The 18,463-nt window shown below is 39.3% G+C and overlaps 1 protein-coding gene across 1 annotated transcript in view; it reads right to left on the minus strand.

Moving 5' to 3' along the window:
• Positions 1–17,903, minus strand: part of B3GALT1 (beta-1,3-galactosyltransferase 1) — a 448,389-nt gene extending 430,486 nt beyond the window's left edge. Inside the window, exon 1 of the mRNA XM_087819801.1 lies at positions 17,830–17,903. The gene's annotated coding sequence lies outside the window, so the exon portion shown is untranslated. The remainder of the gene's footprint in view (positions 1–17,829) is intronic.
• Between the last annotated feature and the right edge of the window lie 560 nt (positions 17,904–18,463).

An 18,463-nucleotide genomic window follows, 5' to 3' on the forward strand; every position in this document is an offset into this window, starting at 1 on the left:
TAAAAGGAGTAAATAGAACACCCATATAACCTTTCCCTGATTCACTTATTGTTAACATGTTGCCCCTTTGCTTTATCATTCTACCTATAAGTATATATATCATTGTCTCTATAGAAATATTATATGTAATTCTCTCTATATGTAATACATAAGAACCTCTTCCATGAATAACTTGAGAATAAGTTGCAGACGTAACTCTTTACTCACAAAACCTTCAGTGTTTAGACTCTAAAGTAAGGATAATTTAACATCGTCACAATGCTGCAATGGAATGAGTTTGTGTCCCCCTCAGAATTCATATGTTGAAAACTAAATCCCAATGTGACGGCATTTGGAGGTGAGGCCTTTGTGAGGTAATTAGGTCAGGAGGGTAGAGCCCTCAAGAATGACATTAGAGTCTGTAAAAGAAGCAGCCAGAGAACCAGCCAGCTCTTACCATCATGAGAGAATACAATGAGAGGTCAGTGGTCTGCAACCTAGAGATCTCTCACCAGAGCCTGTCCCTGCAGGCACCACTCTGATCTTGGACTTCCAGCCTCCAGAACTGTAAGAAATAAATTCCTGTTGTCTAAAGCCACCCAGTCTATGGTACTGTATTGTAGCAGCCCAAACTAAGAAAAATAATGTAGTCCTCCATCCAATATCCTATTTTGTGACTTGAACCAATGTCATATTTTAGCATATTATTCCCACTAGTACAGAATCCAGTTTAGGACCATGTATGGCATTTAGTTGTCCTGTGTCTTCCCCCTCCTTTAATTTGGAACATTTCTAGATCCTTTCTTTGTCTTTTATGACATTGACATATTTGAACATAGTCTTGCTCTCCCTTTTTTAAATATAATAACCTCATTAAGGTTTATCTGTTGTTTCTCAATGATTAGTATCATACATTCTCAACCATAATACTACAGAAATGATACTGTCTTCCTCTCAGGGCATTATCTCTGAAGGCATATAATGACTATCTGCTCTTCCCTGACAATGTTAATTTTGGTCACTTGGTCAATGTATGTCTAGTTTGAATGTGTACTGGATGTCATATATAAAAAAACTGTTTGTGAAAGCATTTCTAACCGAGGATGATGCATTTTCCCCCAGAGAGGCTTTTCATTTTCTTCTTTCAGGCTCTCAAGGTACTAGCTGGCTTGAACCACCTTAATCTGATTTCCAAGCTGTGGTTTTCCAGGCTGCCCATATGACATGGAAGTGGGCTGCAAGTCCATGAATGCACTATGAAGTTTTTTGTTTCCACCCAGACACACAAGACCACCACAAGTGCAACTCAGCCTCTCAGGTATTTCTTCTTGACAATAAAAATATCATTAAATGCTGGCCTTACCTCTGTGGGTTTTGTCTTCTCCCAGATTTCAGCATCATAATTATTCATGCCCTTTGTTGCTTTTAAGAAGGTTGCACTTTTCCTAAATTCCATCCAACTTTTCTTGTTGCTCTTGGTGGAAAGTGTGATTCAAATTAATGTGTGTATTATTATTAGAAGCAACGTTTAACAGAAGATCAGCATTGATCATTAGGTAATGGCCACTGACAATGTGTGTTCATCCAAATGACTCTAAAAACCATTTTAGAGTCATACCTCAGACTCTAAAAACCTTTTCTTACATAAGTTAACCCACAGATATAGAGTGGCAGCTTCCAAGAAATCTAGAAAGCCTGAAATTTATTTCAAGTAAATCAATTGAAGTGGACATAATTTCTTTTTTACTCCCCATTAACTTTCCTCAAGGTCATGATCAGCCCATGTATGGTGTTCCAGAAAAGAAATGTATAGACATATGAGTCAGCACTCTCATTCTCCTGGTCACGCTGATTAGGTTACATGACTCAAACTGTGACCTTTCCCAGAGTTATCAGTAAAGAACTTCACTCACTTTCTGGCATCTTTAATTTGGAGGGTGGGGTGGGAGAAAGAGAGAGAGAATGAAGCCACACAGAAGACAAAGATGTAGGCTTAGAGAATCCCTCATATCACTGGTTGCGACCTTTGATCCTGATGTACTCGAATTTACTCTCTGGATCGCTCAGTTCTCCAAAGCTATTTTGAACTGGGTTTCTGTCTCTTGCAACTCAGAATCTGAATAGACTAAAAAGCTGTAGAACCTATCTACACAATTCTGTGTATAACCCTAGAGTAACTCTCCTCTCAATACTTGTATGTCAGTGAGCAATAACCAAATGAGGAGCAGAAAGCCTATAAAATGAGAATACTGTGATAGGAATTAAATCTAAAGAGGAGAGAAGATGGAAATGCTAATGAATACATTTCATTTTCATGTAGTCAAACCTTTTAGTGTCTTAATTATTGATAAGCTGCCTTAGGAAACATAAAATGCACCTACATGATAAGTGTACAATACTGCTTCCATGAGAGTTCACAGAACCTTGGTTTCTTCCATTGTCCTTATATAACATGTGGAATCAAAAGGGAGAGATCTGCAAACACGATCAGTCACTTTCAGAAGTGCTTGAACACAGCTGAGGAGTTCCTTTCCATGCCTCCAAGGCCACCATTCTCTCTCTCTGGCTCTCTGAAATAACATCTAATTCATTTCCTAGCAGGCTCTCCTTATTTCTCATTGTCAATTCTATACATGGCAACCAGATAACACACCACCCACCTTGCAATCAAAACCAATCAACTCTTGCCCGGCTGGCATGGCTCAGCTGTTGAGCATCAACCTAGGATCCAGGAGATCAAGGTATGATTCCTTGTCAGGGCACATGGCCAGGTTGTGGGCTGGACCCCCAGCAGGCGGTGTGCAGGAGGCAGCCGATCAGTGACTCTCTCATCATTGATGTTTCTCTCTCTGTCCCTCTCCCTTCCTCTCTCTTAAATCAATAAAAAATATTTTTAAAAACCCACAAAAAGTACCAATCAACCCTTGAGTTCAAACCAGCTCCATAATAACAGCCTCCAGGGTAGGCCCTGGCTGCCTCTCCAGCTTCATCTCCCCTTCGGCGCTCATTCCCTCCAGGAGCCCTGAGCGCTCTGAGGTGTCCCTGACACACCAGGTTCACCCCTTCTGCAGCCCCTCTGACTGGGGGAGTCTTCCCCACAGCCCCCTGGAGTGCTCCTTCAGTTCATTCGGGTCTTTGCTCAAATACATCTTTTGAAAAAACTTTCTTTACCACCCTACCTAAAACACATAGACCACTCTTCTACCCGTCTTTATGTCCTTCCTCTGTCTGGTTTTTATTCGTGTCACTCACACCACCTGACTTGTCATTGAATTGTTTCTGTTGCTGCCTCTCTCCCCCTCCGCCACTCCCCCTTTCCTATAGCCCATTCTCCCCTCCTTCCCCCCAGTAAAATGTAAGTTCTGCAAGAAAGGGGGCTTTATTTCACTCACTGCTGTATTCCCAGTCCCTAGACCAGTACTGGGCATATCATAGGCACTAAACAACTAAAGTTGAATAGATGAGTGTAATTGAGGCTAAATATTTTTTAATTGTTTTAAGCACCACATAAGGAACATATTGGCTCACAAATGCAAATATAAGTTTCTTAGTGAAAATAATGCATTCCATTGAAAAAAGCTAAATCATAAACAATATCATACATTGCTAAAGCAGTTTGCTTTTTGTTTCAGATGTCTACCCAGAAAAATCTTTTATATATTTTTGTCTGCTGTTTTGTGCTATGTACATGACATTTCTGTTAAAAGTAGTATGTATTGCTTGTGTATGATATCCAAATATCCATTCATCCTGTTAGTTATTAGTTTATCTGAGTTGCAGTTTTTGCCTGTTTTGGACATCGTTTGCTATAAAACAAAATATGAATAAAACATATAAGTAAGAACTTTCTATATACTTTTTCTAATTGTGGAATACCTATTGGCAAAATAAAAATATATTAACTTTGCAAAATATATATTTTCTAATTAAAATTTTCAAGATTACCAATTTAAATTTATTACAAATTATTATCATTTCATCCTTCCTTGTTGTTGAGTTGGCCTCCTGGAATTATAATGTGATCTGACAGACATAAAAGACTATAGATACAAAGTATTTTCTAAATCATTAGAAGGCTGAGATTAGGAAACAGCCTCAATAGTATATGAAAGGTAGGTCAATGGAGCTGTGCAGTCCTATCAGACCATATAATCATGTGCACAACATACAGTAATTCTGCCACACACAGAAAATTGTTCCTGAATATGAAGTAATACCAAAGAAGTGAGTATATAATTCTAAGGTACATAAACTGTAAGTTTTCATCTTTCCTGTGCTCATTACTATCTATTTCTTCATTCTCGGGTATCCTGAAAGCTTGCTATTTGGGATTTTACAGTACATTAATTTAGTTTTGAACCAACGCTGGATATATAAAAAGTAACAGAAAAGAAGGCAAAGTAAATGTGAGGAAAGAAAACCTGAGTACTAAGGATTAATGTCAGATCTAACCTTTCTGCTCCGGAGCATCTAGCACCAAATATAGGCCAGGTTAAGAGTCTTCCATCTCAGCTATAAGAAGTCAGTTTCTTAAAATACAACAATATGTTTAGTAAAAAAAAAAAAAATCAAACGCTTGTAATTCATAGCCTCTTGGATGTGAAGCCAGATCCTGCTGGGTAAATCGCTTTTGCAACTGGTAAAGTTGTAGATACAAGTATGACAATGATATGACTTTAAAATACCTAGGAAACGAAGCTTCAGGTTTAAGTTCCCAGTTCAAACTGGAGTTACTCATTGTGTTTCTGAACACTGAAATCATTGCTTTAGATACATTTTGTTATTTTTCAGGATTTTGTATACATGATAAAGATCCGCCATCATAAATTCTGTGATGCCACTGATGGCATAATATAGTTCTTACGTCCTATCTGAATTATGGGGGAACATTAAGTATTGGATGTCAATTTCCCATCATCAACTAAAAAAAGGGAAATCAACTATCACCTTAAAGTGAGACTTAAAATATTTAATAATAGAAATAACTCAACTCCTCACTTCCATCCCTCCCCCGCCAAAAAAAAAGCCTTGGTTAAGAGCCAAATCTTGTAAGTTAATTTTAAATAGACTACAAGGAGGGAATCTTATAGTTCTTACGTCCTATCTGAATTATGGGGGAACATTAAGTATAGGATGTCAATTTCCCATCATCAACTAAAAAAAGGGAAATCAACTATCACCTTAAAGTGAGACTTAAAATATTTAATAATAGAAATAACTCAACTCCTCACTTCCATCCCTCCCCCGCCAAAAAAAAAGCCTTGGTTAAGAGCCAAATCTTGTAAGTTAATTTTAAATAGACTACAAGGAGGGAATCTTATTGGACGTTTTTTTCAAATTTGATTTTAAAATACCACTTACTTCACTTCCCAATTTTAAGTTGAAATGGAAAATAATGAAACAGCGTAATAAACTACATGACAGAATATGAATAATATAAACAGAAATTATAGCCAAAGACTGAGGAAGACAGAGCTATCTTTCCAGTTATTAGACTACCCTGGGTGTGTTCACTTGAAATCTCCTTTCTAGTGATAGATATAGATTACACATACATGCACACATATGTATATATGCCTCTGTGTATTTGATATTTCACTTCCTCTATTGAGTTAGTTCTGCAGAAAGCGAAAAGTTGACAATTCAATCACTGTACACCAAAGAGTCAATAAACTAAGGAAGTCCACTTTTAGTTTGAGGTTCCGGTGTTAAAGTCTTGGCTCAATCAAAAACTCATTCTTTAACCTTGGAAATGTTACTTAACATATGTCTTGTTCTCAGTTTTAATGTCTATAAAATGGAGATATTAATGACACCTACTTCATAAGGTTTTGCTAAGTATTACATTATATAATTCCCATAAAATGATTAGCAATTTTATATCTAACATTCCAAAAATTATTTACCGTTGTTTTTATTATTATCAATAAAAAGTTTAACGAGATAGGGACTATTGTATCATTTGTTAAAGTGATATTTTTAACTTGATTCAAATTTTGTTATGTCAAAACTTACTCCTAATCATGAATTAAACATTTAACTATAAATGCGATTTTAAATGAATATGTTTTTAGAGCATGAAAGGCTGTTGAAGGTCTTTTTAATGAAGATACTCACAAATTTTTCAACCACCGACTGGTGTTCGGGGGACTTTTGAATAGCTGAATGAAGCATCTGAGTTTGACTAGGAAAAATGAGGAAAGGCATGATGCCAGCCAGGACACCCCTAAAGCACACAGTGGCAAGAGGAAGGGGAATTTTAGCACTACAGAAGCAAAACAGGCAGATTCTTTAAAACAGGACCCGGTCCCAGGCGACAGGCCCGGCGGACCGCGGCCTGCGCAGCAGCTCCGGAGCCTGTCTGACCCCTGGCGCAGTCCCGGGAACCTGCCTCTGCTACGGAGAAACTCAGGCAGTTCCCGTGAACGGGAGTAAGCGGCAGAGCCTGTGAAACGGCGCTTCAAACTTGGGGTGACACTCCTCCTATTGCAGTCTCCCTGAAATTAACTTGAACTTAACACTTTGAAGATAAAGTGACAATCGACTGGGCAAAGATAACAAGATAATCTGTGATATGGAACATATTTCAACAAAGAGAGAGAACGCCACTGCATTCACTTTCCAAAGTTAGGGGGAAAATACATACTTCACATTGTTTCTTCTTCATTCACTTCATGTTAACAAATTAACCCATATGTAATGGGAAAAAAGGTTCTTTTTCTCGTCTTTAGTTATTTGCTGCTTCCTAAATATTAACAACTCCTAGGGACAATCTCACCTACTGTCTATTCCATGAGGTTATTATACTTATGATATTTTTGTCATGTTACTCCCTTTCCCTGAGTATATTTTAATAAAATATATAGGATTTAATAAAGCCTTAGGAGGCAGTCTGATTGAGCTTCGTGTTTTTGAGATATAGAAAGATCAGTATGATAAAAGCTGAGTGGGCAAAGGGGACAGTGGTAAGAGATTCGGTAAGAGAAATGGGCAACAGGCAAGTTCAAGACAGTTCAAAATGTAGGAACTTGTTATTCCAAAAGAGAAAAAATATCTGTCATGAGCAATGACATTGAAAGGAAGTTCAGTGATTAAGATGTTTGCTATACAGGAGAGAGGGAGAGAGCACTTTTGAAGACAACGTACATTGCACTGCAAACTTTAGGATGAACTCACCTGCACAAAAAAGAGAAAAATCTCACATCACTAACAGCTATTACTTATATCTAGTCCAAAATATTAAAGACAAAAGGGAAAATCTATTGTGTTTTTTCATTTAATAAATTTGAAATGTCATAAAATATTCTTGAAAACTAGAGGTAAAAAGATAGGGAAGGAATCATCTATTTTCCCACCATTTTATGACACATTAATAATTCCAATGTTCATATGTGTAGGTTTTACCTAGCTATAGTAGGGCTTGTATGTAATGGTGTACCATATTTTCCCCAAGAGACATTATAGCATGTATTTTTATTTTATTATAGTCACTTACTTTTAATGGTTGAGTATTATCCTTAAATGTGCCCAAGAGTATTATCAACCATCTGAGTTGCTTCTAATTTTTTATTACACATAACATATCCATCAACATCTTTAAACACACGACCTTTCCCATATTTTGTACTATTTCCTTAGGATACATTCCCAAAAGGAATATTAATGGATCAGACGGTATGAATATTTTTATAGTTTTTTCCCTATATACTGCCAAATTGCTTTCGAAAGGGCTGTGCCAATTTTAATTGCGACAAACAGTTTCTGAAAGCTCCAGATACACTGCATCCTTGCCAATGTGGGAAATGATTATTTTTAATATTGTCATTTAGTAGATGAACAACAAGTCCTCATGTTGTTCTTATAATTTTTTAGTCTAGTAGACCAGAGGATAGGAAAGGAGAATATCTGAAAGTAAGAAACAATTTGACAAAAGTTCCTATTCTAGTGGCTATTTTTGTGGTCAAAAAGGTTAAGTAGATGCTAGAAGATCACCAAACAAGTTGAGTTCACAATAAATTACATACACACAAAATATACTGATAGGTAAGTGTAAATGTGGGCAGCAGTCTCTAGGAAAATGTCAGAAATCCAAGCCTACTCCAGTCCGACTCAGCACTGTTAATCATGCAACTGAAGACAAGGAAATGTGAAAATAAACAAATATACGTGCACTTACACAGCGATCCAGCGGCTCTGCTTCTAGGTCCTACAGACTCCTGCACACATGAAACACTGTGTACAAGAGCAGCCATGGCAACATTGGCTGTATTGGCCAAAAGAATTGAAAAAATATATATAACTGCTCATCAAAAAGGGCTGTCAAATAATAAGTTACGGTGTTTTCAACAAATGGAATACTATGGAGTTGTAAAAATGAATGACAATCTTTATGTATTAACTTTGACAGTCCTCCAAGACAGTTGAGTTTTAAAAGGAGTAAGAAAAGCATGTATATAAAATGTTACCATTTGAATGCAAATTTGAGACAAAAAGAAATAGAAGTGTAAAAGGTTAGTACTTTGATAGCTGTGAGACTGCACATCCCCATGAGCTACTAGAAGGCAATGGCAATTAGAGGGAACCAATGATCAACCAATTGTCTTTCTTCTCTTCTGCTGTCTCCCAATAATTGCATTATTTGTTCAAGTATGATTCATGAGATGATCAAATTCATCCCATACAGAGCTCGGCCAATATGCCAGAGTAAACTGCTCTCAAAAATGTGTTACAATAACAATGCATTTATGCTTTTAGGAAAATTCCACCCATTCCTATATCCAGATTACTTTGTTCTTTGGAAGTTATTTCTGAGCTGTAAGTATGAACCAGGAGGAAAAAATATCCAAACATTCAGCTATATTTGCTTTCTGATTTACATAAGGAAGCATGATTTTCTGCTTTATTATAATCAAATGTAGCAGAATCTTTAATTGTTTAATAAATAACTGGGCTAGGCTATAGTTTATCTTAAGATATAATAGCTCATGTTGTCTCACTTTCATCCTGAGTTAATGAGAATTAACAGGGTAACTGATGAGATACACACATGTATCAATACATGCAATTATTTTTATTCTTTTTTAAGCTGCTATACCAATAATAACCCTTCAGTTGAACCATGAAATTCAAAACAAACAAAAATACAAATATGCTTTAAATTCTATTACATTGAGATAAAAGATTGAAAAAACAAAGTCCTAAATGACTCCTGAAAAGTATTCCAAGTAGGAAACTAGCCAAATTTTGCTTGACAAGTAGTAACTTAATGCGGAAAATGGAATATTGTACAATTACCTCCTTTCCTTCCAAAATTAAGTATATCAGTCCAGTGTTTTGCTTCCAATATAGTTGCCTGAATGCCAAAGACACTATAATTTCTCCAATTTTTCTTTTGTTTGTTTGTTTTACTATAGGATTTTATATGACTACAGTAGTACTTGTTCCTAGCAGAAAGTATTTTATTTACTTAAAAAATACAGTCTCTATAATCCCACTGTCTCCCCCAAATGTTAATATTTTATCAAAGCCTTTTGTATATGTGAATAAGTTCCTCCTTCATATTAACTCTTGTGTTCTGCTTTGTTCACTATTATATCATAAGCATTTTACAATGTTATTACCAACCTTTCAAAATCATGGTTTTATGGCATATATCATAACGTAATTATTTCCCCATTATTGGCCAAATAGATTATTTTTACTACCAAGCTACTACAAATGACATTTTAATAAACTGTGCACATTCTGATTAATTACATGGAATTAATTTCTAGAAGTGGGGTTACTGAGACAAAGGGACTATTTCTAAGGCTTTCGATACACACACGGGATATGTGCTGCTTTTCCCTGCCCAAAGTCCATTTTCCCTTCTGCTGGTAACAGTCCCTGATTTTCTTTTGAACATGGTCTTGGTAGGAGGGGCAATCAAGGTGCCACAGTGATCCACTGACTACAAGCATAAGCATGAAACCAGCGTAGGTCAGTCATACTTCCCATTCTAGAAATTTGGGTGTGAAACAAGTTGACACCTGGACAGAAAAGGACCGATGCTGATTCACCCCAATGATGGTACCTGGCAGACTCTCTCAGTTTCTCCCATGATCTCTGTGGCGATTCTGTTTCCTTTCCTTCCCTCTTGATTCTGCAAGCTACGAGTGCCTTCCGTTTGTGGTGGCTCTTATCCTTACAGTTAGACATAATTCATTTTGGTAGCATGCAACAGAAGAATTCTGTAAACATCAGTGAAGAGCCTTAGCAGAAGTTTAGAAGAATCTGCAGGTCACTTCATCACCTCCATCAAGTCTGTAAATGAATCAGCATTCACTTACAGTCTTTGCTCTTTTGATAAGCTCAAAAGTGCTTTCATTTAATAATATTTCCTTTACTCTTCACCAATTTAAAATTTTAGATGCCTTACATATTTCTGGTTTTGGTAGACTATCCATTTATTTCTGTCTATTTATCTGTTGGTATACTTACAATTTTCTAATAGCTAAATAAAGCCTTGGGCATCCCAATTATGTTCAAGGAACTAGGGATAAAATGATGAATATGTTTCTATCTTCAAGAAGTTTTCAGTCTAGTGAAGGGGATGATTATAAACTGGGAATCACATCATTTAAGGGAATCCTGTAACAGGAGAAAACACTGAAAGGTTTTTTAAGAGGGAGTAATAAACTTATTAGTAATCTGTGTTGAAATTATTTCCATAATTTATGGCATTTTTACTTAACGCACTGTATGCGGGAAACGTATTTATACGTTTTACGTTGACTGGTAGTAGAGCGCGCGATAAAAACTACCCGCAAATAATGTGTTAAAATTCAATTATTTTTTTATGTCAAATTTTTATATTTCTCCCATTATGTTTGTACTTATAAAGTCTTTATTTTCTTCTAACTTGATTTAGAGTCTCTTTATATTAAGTCTTTTCTTCATCTGACATTTATTTTGGAATGTAATGTGAGATAGGAAGTGCGCCATTTTCACAAATAATTACTCAATTTCCCCAGCATCATATATCATTTTAAGAATTTTTCCCACAGATTTGTGATTATCTATTTTCAAGTATCTTAGAGTTTGTATGTGAGGTTCTTTTACTTTCTTCTACATGTTTGTCTGCATGTTAATATACTGTATTAATTACTGCCACTTGTAATATTTTTAAACAATTGACAGTGAAAATTCCTCTAAATGTTTTTTTTATTTAAAAAATTTTTATTCTTATAACCTATTTGCTATTCTACGTGAACTTTAGAATCTCTAAATTTTACAACGATCTCCTTGGAATTTAATTTGGATTATCTATACATATGTATTTCTATATATTGCATGTGTATATACACATATACATACACATTCAGTGTTTCTATTTTGAAAATTTCTCTACTTTTTCACATTATTGCAAACATTTGTTAATAAGGTTTGAATAATATCCTTTGATTCCTGGTTTACTATAACAAAAGGTCAGAAGAAAATTCAGGCGGCACTGAAATAACTAATAGCATTTAAATATAAAGTTGAAATACCCACATATGTATTTATATATGTGTATATATCTATCTATATCTATCTATATCTATGAGAGAGAGAGACAGAGAGAGAGAGAGAGAGAGAACCACATACACAAAGAAGGAAGCAACAAAGAGTGAAAAAAATGACTATTTGGGGGTTGCCTTCAAGAAATTTCAGGATCAACCTATTTTGTATTTTAGTCAGCATGATTAGAAACTGGCAATTATTTTTTACTTCTCTGAATAAAGGAAATCTGGCCAAAGTTATCCCTAAAATAACTTTATCATTGCAATCTATTTATTAGTTGATGCTTATTATAAAATATATCACCTCTCCTGTCTGAAATTAGATAGCTGCGTTCACTCCAAGAAATCACATGTATTACTTATATTCAAATCATCTGACTCCTCAAAAATTAGAATTCAAGAAATCAGAGATGCTATCATCATTTTATAGACACAGAAGCTAAGGCAGTGATGGGCTATGGTGGGCACCCACCAGCACTCTGACTGGCACGGACAGATGCACAGTGGAGAAATCTATTAGTTCATATGCCCTATTCATGAAGCCATGGTGCATTTGGGTACATGTATTGCAATTCTTCTTGTCTAGTAGCATTTAAGTTTACAACTAATTGTATACAGCCAACCTCTACATCTGGCAATTCTTTAACTGAGTGCTCAGGCCATGGGGAAGTCACCCACAAATTTTGTCATTCAGTGAGGAATTGATTCAGCCCTGATATCACCTATACATGTCATGAAAACATTTTATAGTCAGAGACCAAAAACTATGCTAATTGTAATAACATAACCAAGTGCTGTTTATCAGTTATAAACCATCTCTTCAGTTGCAAATTTTCATTTTAGGACAATGAAATGACTGTTCAAACAACTGTGGGGTTGCTTACCAATGGAATTCGACAAAAGTATTTTTGTTTTGTTTTGTTTCCTTGAGCAATGAGAGAAGCACTAGTTCTTTAAATTCCTCTCTCCCTATCAATGCAGTTTCCCTCTCTCTGCCCAATTTTTGCTTCGTTTTGTTTTGTTTTAAGCTAACTTAGAGCTGTAGCTGTTAAGCTTTTTAAACAACTTTTTCTTACTCTGGAACATCTGAGAATGGAAAAAGCTGGCAAAGAATTTTGGTATTTCCTGGAGTCCCTGAAGCTCACCTAACAATCACTTTAAAGCTCAAAGACCTCTGGAAATAAGAAATCTTATTTTAGAGATACTAGTAAATAATTAAAAGAAATTCTACGGACATCGTGACTGATTTAAGTACAAATATTTTACATGCAAACTTACCTCTAGCCCTATAAATCTTAGATGACCTCTCCAAATGCTTCCCAATTTATCATTTTCTTGATCTAACCATAATATTAATACAAAGTAATAGTATATCAGATATTAAAATAGGTACATGTACAAATTGGTAGATACAGTCATTTCTTCTTACATTATTATTTTACAAAATATGTAACTGTTTCATGGGCAAATGGCATGGGGTTAACATATACACTAGTAGATTACAGACAATGTTTCTAGAGCTGGTTCTCCTTTCAACTGACTTTGGATAATTAATATTAACTTCCTGGAATGACAATACAAAGAGGAGGGTGGACAAATGACCTGGGTCCTTCCAAGCCCCAAATGCCTGCTTCCTGCTTAGCTTTCATTTAAGAGTTTCATAACAGCCAGAGTTGACTTTGTGTGCTGGACATGGTAACAGTTGGTTTACTTTGCTTTTTAAAAACTCTGTTCTCCTAAAGTTGGTGTTTGGGGTAGAAAGGAAAAATCAGGCAGAAAAGGGTAAAAGCTTAAGTGGGTGGTCTATGCGTTCCTGAATCTGGATAAATAAAATACTGAGATGGCATCATCAGAAGATTTTCCTACCTCCTAAAACTGGATTGGATAGCAGCAATCTTGAAATCCATTCAGAAATGACTGTTAGTATGGTGTGCCCTGCACTAATATCTTGTCATAAGATAATTTGTGAATAAGTTGGCATTAATTCATTGTGTAGTATGGCTTTTTGGGAGTACAATTTCAGCTTTCCTCAAATATGAAAATATACTTCACAAACCAATTTCTGAAAGTCAAGCTAGGTTCCATTCTTCACAAGAGGGTAAGAAAAAATAGCAATTCTTTTGAGATGTGAGCTAAAAATGCTAAAGAAAATAATGAAATGGAAAGCACAGAAAATGAAACTGGAATCATAATTGCACACTGTTTTATACATAAGAGAATAAAACCTGGGAAAATATCTCAAGGTTATCCACCATTGGATTAACTGGGTAACCAAGCAAATTTTTAAATAAAGACAAACATTTTGAAATTTTGGAACTGTTTTGGCATTTTTTTATTAGAAGATCATATCTGAAAATGTTAGGGAAGCTATGACCTCAGACCCTGGAGTTTTCAATCAGCTTTCACAGAGGTACATGAATATATTTCTCTGAATATGGGAAAAGCAGAAAGATTCTCATTAAAATTATGCTTTTAGACCCTTCCTTACTATTTCCAGTTCACTCATCCCATTTAAATGAGGTTATGTAGATGTAACCTTGGATAGTCATAAATGCCTTTTAAATTTGCTGTTAATTTGAAACAAATACATTGAAGTATAAATGTTTCCCACTTTGGTTCCTCTGAAAAATATTATGATTTGATTTTAAAGAATTTTTTAAAGGGCAATATCCTGTCACTTCATTGCTTAATCTTCTCTGAATCTCTCTCCTGCCTTTAGCTCTCATCACATGAAGTGTTATTGTTTGGATTCGTAGCTTCAGGACTAACATATATTAGATTATCACCAAGATTACCTTCCATTCTTAATTTGAGTATATTTGTTTGGGTGTGGGTGGGTGTGTATTAATTGGAGAGAAAATGAGATGGAAAAGAACCATAGAATGGGGGAGATTAGAAAAACAGGTTAGGAGATAAATATTCTATATAAGTTCATTACTTATGCTTTTTGTTTATGATATATTTCACCCCAATAAAATAAGCTTCATGAGGGCAGGGGTGTTACTCTCATACAGTCAAAGCAACTAGAACAGCCTCTTGCACATAGTAGGAACACAGTAAAATTTGTTAAATTGACTTGAATAAACCATAATTATTTAATAGTAGATTACTTAAAAGTATGAGAATTTTGCCTTATAAAGTACATTCATCATTCAGGATGAATTGGTGAATTTGTTTCAAACGCAGGGTAGTTACATTCCTTTTTGATAGCCTTTGGTGTCTAAGTGCGTGAGAAAGAGACAGACACAGAGAGAAAGAATGCAAATGAATTTCAGATTTATTGAACTTGTTGAAATTTCTAATTCCCCTAAATGTGTTAGCTTTCACACACACACACACACACAATGAATTCATCATTAATTAAATGAAAACAAATTACTATTAAGATAAAATAAACCTCCCTATCTTACCTAACAATGTAGAAACTCTGATCATGACTACTTGACAAAATAAATGTTTTATTTAATAAGATAATGGTATATATTACATTGCTATTCACAGTAAATGTGATATTGAAATTAAAATCTGGTATAGGTCAAAAAGTGAATTTAGTGGCCTAGAGTCTTCACAAGTTGACATTTACTTGAGTTACTAAAATCCATCTAGAAAATATGGCAGTCCGAGCTCATGGGCTGCCCTGCAGCAAAACAAGTCAAAATTGAAGTGAATTTGCAGAACTAGCAGAACTTGAATTGCTTTCATAAACTAAGTGGTTAGCACTATCTGTTACTCCCCGAAGACTGTGCCCCACCCCCCCTCCACATGCACATACACTCTGCATCTTTTCCCTTCAGCCAAATATAGGCCCTACTGCTCTATCCTAATATTTATGCTCATCGACACATTTCTCTGCACTTGATTCCATTATGTCTTGGTGGTTTTCAACATATATTTAATGATCTGAAAATTTTTTTCCCAAAGTAGCCCCTCCAAAAAACCTATAAATGAGTAAAAAGGCTCTGTTTCCTTGTAAAGACTTGTGGTTTAGCTCAACACATAATGCAGTGGATTTACAAGATGTTACTTGATAGCAATGTGAAAAACCACGCTCTTAGCCAAATAGTTAAATTTTTCCTTAGAAGTTCCACTTTTATTATTGGCTATTACTGGTAACTTGGTTTTATTGGCTATTACTGGTAACTTGGTTTTTAATGTAAGCTTATTTGCTAATAGTGCATAATACATTTTAATCCTATTTCCCCATATCGACCCATTGGTGAAAACAGTTTTTTACCGGCTCATAGCATTGCATAAGTGAAACACAAACCTAAAATCAACTGTTTGGTGTGTTTAATAATCTTAATAAAGTCCTGAAAGTTACAACAATTAGAATATTATGACAGATTTTATATGGGAATGTAACAACCATCACTACAAACTATGCTCAAATTATATCAGAAAACTAGGCTTTTAAACCAGATGTGATGACTGCTAAGGAGAATATTTTTACTCCCGATTTTCTACTAACCCAAATGCAATATACAAGTTCAACTAAAATAGTGCCAAAAATTCCATTTACAGTTCATGAATTAAGTGATGAAAAAAAATGTGCAACCATCTTCGGACACAAAACTAACATCACTCCTAGTTTATCAGAAAGTTATTCAACTGCTTCAGAATAATTCACATTACTAAACTGGGCGAAAATAGAAATTCTACAATAAAAATAAACATTAACAAACAAAAAAACGGGCTGAAAATGCTGACATGTTGGACAGCTCCCTTCTGATTTTTTTTTTTTTTTTTTACATTATTTCTATTAGGTGTCTTACTTTCATTTTTTCCTGCTTTACCCAATCAGAAATGAGCTTCACCAAAGTAGTTCCTGTGGTTTGGGTTTGGGTTTGATTTCCCTTGTGTTTTGGGGCAAAAGATTCCTCCAGTGAAGGCGATTAAGGAGCCACAGAACAGGGACGGCGCGGGCTGCACCGAGCCCATCTCGTTTTTCCTAAGGCTCCAGCTGGCAAGCAGGGCGCTGCCTCTCCACTTCATGCCCACTGCCAGCCCATCTCCTCGTCAGGGGCCACAGCCTCTCTCCGCCCGTCTCAGCCGGAGTGGGGACAGCTCCTCAGTGCCCAGGTATTGCAAGAACTTTCCCAAGCAGGGACTCTGAAGGACACAACGGCCACAGACACCACAATCGCCAAGAGTAAGTTTGTGCGTCTTAAAGAGGGACCGAGAAGCCAGTGCACTGAGCTGGGTCTCCTCGGGCACGGCCGGGCCGCGCCGTGCATCGTAGCAGCGCGTAAAATCTACCTCCTGCGGAAAGAGTTGCAGCGCGGCGGACCTCCCCGTGGCCTTACAAAATACAATAATTTAATATAAAATAGAAACAGTGCAGGTGCCGGAAGAAGCTGGGCACGAAAACCCGGTTCCATTGGCGATCCATGCGCCCTGGGTCTGGCGGAGCAGACCCCTCGGGCCGGAACTTTCTCGCAGGGTGGAGCCGCGCGGGTGAGTCCGCAGCCGCCCGCGCGCGCCGGGCCCGACCCCCACCCCCGCGAAGGGGCTCCACCTGGACGCGCACGCGAGCCCCGCCCCGGCCCGGCCGCCTGGTCGGGTCCCTGACGCCCGTGCCGCCCTCTGGTGCGGGCCAGGAGCAGCTGCGGCGAGCCCCTCAAAGCGGGACTCTCCATCCCCAAATCCGCGCTCCCGAAAAGTGCAGTGAGCGTCCTGGAAGGGACCTCAGACACAAAAAAGTCCACGCCCAAGCCTAGTTCCACTCTCCTTCCCGGTCCTTGCCTTCCAGGCGGACGGTTCCTCTCCCCTCCCCTGTGCTCGCGCCCGAAGTCCCCGGCGCAAAGTGCGACTTTGGGGAGTGCCGATGCACGCGCCGGTCCCCGACGCGCCGGATCCACAGCTCCCTGTTCTCATTAAGGCGATAAAGTTCCATTGGCCCGGCTCGCTCGGAGCCCCGCGGACGTCCCCGCGCCTCGCGGGCGCTCTCCCTCCGGCGGAGCCCGAGCACGCCGTCCCTCCATCCCGGCGTGGATGCCCCAAGGACGGCGGCCGCTTCACGCGAGAGGGAACCCACCGCGCTCGGTGCAAAGTGCCCCAAACCGCGCGCCCACACACGCGCGCACCCACACACAATGCCAGCCCCACGCTATCCAAGTGTCGGCCAGGAGGGGAGAACGCAGGAGCAGGAGTGGCACCGGCGCGCACATCAGCCCCGCCGCGCGTCCGGACTCGCTGTCCGGGTCCCAAACACCCCGGTCGGGATGCCCGGGGCGCAAGGAGCCTCCTAACCCCCAAAGGTAACACCAGCGGTCCCGGGGGGCCGCACGGGCACTGCGGGGCCGCACCTTACCCGCGGGGCGCGTGGTCTCCCGCCGCTCGGCCGGCCCGCGGGCCACGGGGACGCTGCAGCTGGGGTCCCGGCGACGCTGCTGCTCCGCTGCCGCTGCCCGGATGCCCGGCGCCAGCATCACTTCTCCGCCGCCTCCGCCGCCTCCCGCTCCGTTTCCTCGGCCGCCCCTCCCCGGCGGCGGCGGGACCGGCAGCGCGGGGGCGCGGTGGGGTGGGGGCCGCGGCGGCGCCGCGCGAGCTCGCCCAGGGCACCGGCGGGAGCGGCCGCGGCGCTGCCCGAGCACCCGAGCCCGGCGGCGCTTCCCCGGCGAAGGCTCCGGCCTCCGCGACTGACGGCGCCCGGCAGCCAATCGCCGCCTCGCGCCGCGCGGCGGGGGCGACCAATCGGAGCGGGAGGCCCGAGGTTCTCCTCCGCCTTCGCTCGGCAGCTTGGTTTCCGGGAGAGGCGCGCGGCCGCGGGGGTCCGGGGTGGGGGGGCGCGGGAGGGCCGCGGGGGCGACCCCCGGCTCCCCCACCTTAGGCGCGGCGGGACAGCCCGGCCCGCCCAGGGGGGCCTGCGGCGTCTCCAAACTGCCAGGAGCGCGCCGCTGGGCCGAAAGGGGCGCGCAGGGGTGACCCCGTCCCCACAGCCTCCG

This window comes from Miniopterus natalensis, chromosome 8, assembly GCF_054644295.1.
Source record: "Miniopterus natalensis isolate mMinNat1 chromosome 8, mMinNat1.hap1, whole genome shotgun sequence".
NCBI classification, from domain to species: Eukaryota; Metazoa; Chordata; class Mammalia; order Chiroptera; family Miniopteridae; genus Miniopterus; species Miniopterus natalensis.